This window comes from Anser brachyrhynchus, assembly GCF_964034855.1.
Source record: "Anser brachyrhynchus genome assembly, chromosome: 1".
In the NCBI taxonomy this organism is placed as follows: Eukaryota; Metazoa; Chordata; class Aves; order Anseriformes; family Anatidae; genus Anser; species Anser brachyrhynchus.
Window position 1 is genome coordinate 67,953,297 of NC_137694.1, and position 7,619 is coordinate 67,960,915.

Below are 7,619 nucleotides of genomic sequence, written 5' to 3' on the forward strand. Positions count from 1 at the left end.
ATATTGCTTCCAGGTCATAAGCATTCAGATGATGTCCCACTGAAAAATTCCATGCTTCCACTTTGCAGGAGTTTGTCACACATTATGTTGTCCCCTTCAGTACCTGGCTGGGGCTGGCTGGGCCACTGAGGAAGAAACCATCACAAAACTCCACAAGACACCACCACACCATTTCCAACTGGGCAATGCACCCAGAAGCTAGGACAACGTGAGCCTCATAGTAATACAGTGCTTCAAAGTGACATACACCTTCACTTAACTAATAAACAAAATTATTCTAAGTGTAATGAGAGCTTTGTTAAAGTCTTATCTCAGTATACTTTTCTACTCAGCTGAATCATAGAATCATTAAGGTTGGAAAAGACCTTCAAGATCACCTGGCCCAGTCATCTCCCTACCACCAATGTCACCCACTAAACCATGTCCCTAAACACCGCGTCCAACCTTTCCTTAAACACTCCACCACCTCCCTGGGCAACCCGTTCCAATGCCTGACTGCTCTTTCTGAGAAAAAATGTCTCCTTATTTCCAACCTAAACCTCCCCTGGCGCAACTTGAGGCCATTCCCTCTGGTCCAATCACCAGTTATCTGGGAGAAGAGGCCGACCCCCAGCTCCCCACACCTTCCTTTCAGGTAGTTGTAGAGAGCAATATGGTCTCCCCTGAGACTCCTCTTCCCCAGGCTAAACAAACGAGCTCCCTCAGCCGCTCTTCATAGGACTTCTGTTCCAGGCCCTTCACCAGCCTCATAGCCCTTCTCTGGACATGCTCCAGGGCCTCAATGTCCTTCTTGTAGTGAGGGGCCCAAAGCTGAACACAGCACTCGAGCTGCAGCCTCACCACAGCAGAGTACAGGGGGACGATCACCTCCCTGGTCCTCCTGGCCACACTATTCCTGATACAAGCCAGGATGCCGTTGGACTTCTTGGCCTCCTGGGCACACTGCCAGCTCATGTTAAGGTGAGCATCAACCAGTACTTCCGTATCCTTTTCCTCTGCACAGCTTTCCAGCCACTCTACCCCAAGCCTGTAGTGTTGCATGTGGTTGTTGTGGCCAAAGTGCAGGACCCAGCACTTAGCCGTGTTGAACCTTATCCCATTGACCTCTGCCCATCAACCCAACCTGTCCAGGTCCCTCTGCAGGGTCTTCCTACCCTCTGGCAGATCAACACTTCCCCCCAGTTTGGTGTTGTCTGCCATCTTACTGAGGGTGCAGTCAATTCCTTCATCCAAATCATCAGTAAAGATATTAAAGAGGATGGGCACCCAACACCAACCCCTGGGGAACACCAGTGGTGACCGGTCACCAGCTGGATTTCACTCCGTTCACCACCACTCTCTTGGCCCAGCCTCCCAGCCAGTTTTTAACCCAGCAAAGAGCGTACCTGTCCAAGGCACGGGCTGCCAGATTCTCCAGGAGAATACTATGGAAGACCATGTCAAAGGCCTTGCTGAAGTCTAGGTAGACTATGTCAACAGCCTCTCCCTCATCCACCAGTCGGGTTACTTGGTCGTAGAAGGAGATGAGGTGGGTCAGGCAGGACACGTGCCTTTCATGAACCCATGCTGGCTGGGCCTGATCTCCCGGTTGTCCAGCATAGGCTGTGTGACTGCATTCAAGATGACCTGTTCCATCACCTTTCCTGGCACTGAGGTCAGGCTGACAGGCCTGTAGTTTCCTGGATCCTCCTTACAACGCAAAAAATTTCTGCTGTGACTCGGATTCGAACCGAGGTTGCTGCGGCCACAACGCAGAGTACTGACCACTATACGATCACAGCCATCCTGTGCCTGGCACCACCACTGAGCACAAACTTTTCTACTCCAGCTGGTAGTGAGGATCTAGCACAACTCTAGCCTTGAGCTGGAAAGATACTGACCAGACAGTGAAAAGCTATCAGCCTCTGCAAACCTGCAGATACTATGGTTCACCAGCTACCTAAATTGTATTCATACAGCTCTTGTCATAAGAAATATATTGGGTAAGTTTGGGGGCAGGTTAACTTGCCATAGACTCATAAACTTTATGTATATATATATATTTGTATATATATATATATATATATCTGTGTATATGTGTTTATTGCCTGAAACAGTTTCTATAAAAGTCTGCTTTCATCTTTTAAAGCAGTTCTGAAGTAAGCTAGATATCAATGATAGACACCCAGTAATGGGATTCTTTCTCTTCCTTTGTTGTTGTTGTTTTTCAGTAGAATGGGAGGAAATAAGTTCTCCAAAAAACCCCCATTTGGTGTTTCTAAATGCTGTTGAGGACAAGCCCTCTCCAGGAGTTTAAATTCCACAAGTTTAAAGTCCATTCTGTCCTCTGCCTGCTGGCTGCAGCTACCAACAAAGGCTTATTTAATGAGTGCCAATCGTGACAGCACATTTTGCAATGCTGAGGGACCAAAGGGTGCAAAACTTGCTCTGAGAGAAATGCCTGGTCTCCATAAGGGAGAGTGTGAAGAAAAAATAAAAAAATAAAAAAAATAAAAGACAGTATTGAGGAACTTCTGCTGGATAAAGGCTGAAAAATATTTTAAACCTCATTAGAAATATAAAGTTTGCCTATTTCTCCTGTTTCATACACTGTTCAGGCAATGAACACATATGCTGTCACATTCGTATTTTACGGGCTCTGTTTTTTTCCCCAAACCTTCATACCTCATACTTGAACTTTAAACTTGTGACAGTGTTATGTTCATTAGAATAAGAATCACTTGCTATTTCCATTGCAAAGCTCCCCCCAAGAGGTTATCTTAGCTGTTTTATAAATCATATCAGGAGGAAAGCTGGCATAAAGGTTGACAGCTCACTCTAGATAATCATTTCCCCTTCTCTTAAGTGACTTTAAGGAGAAAGGAGTGTGTAGCTTGCCAGTTCGGTTTTTAGTGGTCAAGCATCCACATGTAACCACCAGCAACATCCTGACTAAATTAGCTTTTAAGCATTTTACTGCAATACAGGAAAATCACAGTCCTGCTCATAAGGAGAAAGACTCAAACATTCATCAGCCATCAAGCTGTATTTTCTTTGTCCTCCCAGTGCAGTGCTCATTATGCACATTAATAAAACTAAATCCTGGGCAGAGAGACTGAAGGAAAAAAGAAAGAAAAAAGGAAAAGGAAAAGGAAAAGGAAAAGGAAAAGGAAAAGGAAAAGGAAAAGGAAAAGGAAAAGGAAAAGGAAAAGGAAAAGGAAAAGGAAAAGGAAAAGGAAAAAAGGAAAAGGAAAAGGAAAAGGAAAAGGAAAAGGAAAAGGAAAAGGAAAAGGAAAAGGAAAAGGAAAAGGAAAAGGAAAAGGAAAAGAAGAAAAGAAGAAAAGAAAAAGAAAAAGAAAAAGAAAAAGAAAAAGAAAAAGAAAAAGAAAAAGAAAAAGAAAAAGAAAAAGAAAAAGAAAAAGAAAAAGAAAAAGAAAAAGAAAAAGAAAAAGAAAAAGAAAAAGAAAAAGAAAAAGAAAAAGAAAAAGAAAAAAAAGAAAAAGAAAAAGAAAAAGAAAAAGAAAAAGAAAAAGAAAAAGAAAAAGAAAAAGAAAAAGAAAAAGAAAAAGAAAAAGAAAAAGAAAAAGAAAAAGAAAAAGAAAAAGAAAAAGAAAAAGAAAAAGAAAAAGAAAAAGAAAAAGAAAAAGAAAAAGAAAAAGAAAAAGAAAAAGAAAAAGAAAAAGAAAAGAAAAAAAAGAGACCTATCCCTTTAAAACTGCTCTGCTCCACCATGAACTGATTCCAGGCTTTTGAAATCAATAGGAATCTTTCCACATTTTTATTGGACTTTGGAGCCAATGTTGTCGGAGGAGAAGGGCTCACTATAGCGAGGGTAAAGTGGTGGGTCACTGACAATAGATGTAAGACTTTCTTGGAAGTTGATAGTGACAGCAGCAAGTATTAAGGAAGAAAAAGAATCTAGTGATATTGCTTAAAATGTATGCATGACTCATCTCCTAATTATTGCATCTATCCCTGAAATTGTTGTCTCTTATTTGAATAAGGATAATAAGGCTGTCCTTTATAAAACGGATAATCCTGAAAATGTGTATCAGTAACTAAGATATAGAGAGCTTATTTTCTCACTGTCTTGTAATACAGAATCAGAAGACAAATTCAGTTCAATGTCATTGGGAAGAATAAAATCCAACCCTGATAAAAACAATACCTTTTTACATGGCATATAATTAGACTTTTAAATTAATTTATTTTGGATGCCAAGAACTTGACAAGATACAAAAAGGGAGTGGACATTTATGCAGACAATGAAACCATGTGCAGTTGTTAATTATGTGGAACAAATGTTTTAAAAAATGTTTTAAAATCTTATATTTCAGATATTTAACAGCTGTAAACTCACCAGCCCAAACTGACAAAGAAAACAAGTATTTTAACTTGGTTAGCTACCAATAAATAGTTAATTTTACTGGTGTAGAAATAAAGGAACTTCTGAAAGTAGAGCAGTCTGAATCTTATGCAATAACTTGAATGGAATACAGCCAATTAAAGAGATACTGCATAAAGCAATACTGCTTGCAGATATTACTAATTCTCAGTGTTCTCGTCACTTTATTAAGCTGCTCTTTGCTAGTACAATACCCCCAGGAAGCAGATGAACCTTATATCTAGTACACGCTGGTAGTTTCAGAGCTTGGCAGTCTATTCGCATTGATAGAAGAGATTACTATTATCACTGAGCTACTTACACATGTAGCTCTTAAAAAGACAAAGGACTACACAAGACGGCACCCAGTAAAGTGGGTCACAGTTGAAGGCATGTTTGCAGATAGGCGTGAGGACGCTGAACAGCTTCTACAATCAACTCCTTGCTACACGATACTGGCGCTTAGTTTCCAGGGCTGTCAGGCTCCCTCCCTTAAATCTGCATGAAGATGTTTTAAAACACACAGATTCCTTGTCTGGTACAAAACCATTGAATAACCAGATTTTTTTTTTTTCATTATCAATAACATTAAGAGTTTTCATTACCAGTTGCAGAGCTGTGTGTGACTTGCTGTTAAACAGGTTTTATTCCTAGCTCTCACCTGCCACCGGCTGAAATGCTGAGAAACAGAACTAGGAGGCAAATACAAAATCAGTACTGTGTTTGCTCTAAAGGAAACAAGGAAGCAAGCTGCTGGAAGCAAGCTGAACCAAAGCTGCTGCATTTTTTCTTGGGCTTAACTTGTTTTCAGTGTTGTAACATGTATTGTACTAACTGGTAAACTGTAGATAAAGGTCACTTCGTGCTCCTTGAATGCAAATTCATGGAAATGAAACTTGTTAGCTATTAAAAAGGAGCCCATGATTTGGGACATGAAGGACCATATCTAATTTCTAGAGAAACTACCTTAAGAAGGTAAGGAGTTACAACTGGCTTTATTTTTCGTGGACTTCACAGACAGAGAAATACTGACTTCTACAATGAGAATCTAGTGGAAAAACCAAGCAGCTATTCCTGAGCTTGGCCTGCGTTTTTATTGAAGTTAAGACCAAAGTGTGTGTTTAACATGCAGGTCATAAAGAAAGAAAGTTGTTGCATCAGCGGGAGCTCCTGTCAGTGCTGTCTTAAACTCCTGGAGAGGAGTTTGCCTTGTGACCGGTGTAGTCACAGAAAACAATGCACTGTGGCTGGGTGCTGGGGTCAGTGATGAGCTTAGGACACAAAACAATAATCACTTGGGCCCTTTGTTCCCAGAAGCACAAGTGATGTAAAGCATCTTTCAAGAAGACAGAGGAATTCTCATGCTGGGATTTATTTATTTATTTTTTCCTTTGCTTTCGACAAAGGCCAGGATGGTATGCTCTTGGTATGCTCTTCCGCCTTTGCACTTCCCTGGCAGCTTCTGAGGATGTGGCTTCATTTCACCACTTATGCTCTCTGAGAGAGAGAAAGATCATTCAAGTGTGTTAATAATTGTTTTGGACAAGAAGTGCCAGGGAAACAGCTCTATGTGTGGAGGTCTGTTTCGATGAGAGTTAAATATCATTGTGTCTAGAAGGCCATTTACATTTTGTGTTTGATTTGGACACTGGAAATGATGTTGTTCTTATAAAGATCTAGTTTACACAGAATTCATTACAATGTCTGATAAGCCAGCTACATCTCAGCACTCTGAAAGCATCGGGGTATGGGTATGGGATGAAAATTTTGCCTTGTTTATTCCAGACTTACCTTAAAACTCTAACATATTTTGCACAGCCCTTTTGCATTTTTTTGTTATAGATGCCAAGCCATTAATATACTTTCCCACTTGTAATAACCTAAAATTAATGAATGAAATGTTTATTATTATGACCAGACTTCATTGTTTCTTGAATGTGGACAGTTCAGTACAATTTCTAACCTGCACGTGCTTGCCGCCTGGGGGCTATGAGTCATGTTTGTTTTAAAAGAGGCAGCACTCACAGACTGTCAGTCACCCGGGTTATTAGAAACAGAGCACTTCAAGAATTACTCTGCCACCTCCTCGCCTCTAAATATAGCTGGTGTGCGTGGGTCTAAGTGATTTAGCTAGTCTGAGAAAAGGTCTCATTCCAAATAATCAATTAAAAATCCATCATTTTAAGAACTATGTGGGCCTCAGGCCAAATGTGTCTTGGATGTAATATCTTTGACTGTTTAATGCTGATATTAATTATTTGTATTACAACTCCAGGTCCTAACTCAGAATGGGATTTCTTTTTACTAGCAGGTAACAAGGCCTGTTCCAAAGAGCGAGCTATTTAAGTAGGCATGATGGACAAAGAGCAGCAGAAGAAAATCATCATTATTTCCTGCTTCTCAGACGGGAAACAGAAGGACAGATTCAATGACCTGCCAAGGGTCACATAGGAAAAAGTAATTCATAAATCCTAGCACAAGGTCTTAAGCCATGAGATTTCTTCTCATTCTTTAATCAATAAAAAAATACCACAGATGTCTAAGTATCTAATATCTACAAAATTGCTCTAAGGTCTATAGGCTTGATAAAATTAATTTCCATTAAGAGCAATGGAATGTGAGGACACTCTGTAATGACCAGAAAAGTAGGCCTTGCATAATTTGCAGTCTTCTAATATTCTTTTAATAGAGAATGTAAAAATCAGGGATAGTCAAATTAAAAATAGAGGAAACAGTTGCCAAACCTAAGCTAAAACCAAAATAACTGATTCAAGAAGAAAACCAAATTAAAACAAAACAAAACAAAAAACAGGTCTAAAAAAGCAGACTCTATGAGTGAAAACATTTCTAATGATTTTTCCTTTTTTAAATTAGATAGTTGTTTGTCAGTGTTATGTGTTCTGTTGTCTTGAGCTTTAGGGGTGCACTTGGTCACATTTTTTAACTCCCTCATAGCACAAAGGACTACCAACAGAAATTCTCACAGAATCACCTACCTGAAGGATTTTAATTTCAAGGAAAACATCAAGAATCAAGGAACCTGAAATATGATCACAACAGTCAACAACGCTGAATTGCTTATGCCAATACCTGCAGGTTGTAAGAAAGGAGTTAAGCACTGTGGGAAAAGTTCATCCCTACTACCCCCATAAAGGCCACCACAGAGAGCTTCCAAAAATACCTGAACTCCTTACACCCAAATCTCTCTTAGTCTCTTTCAGATTTTTCCACAAATGTAACAGGAATCATCACTGTG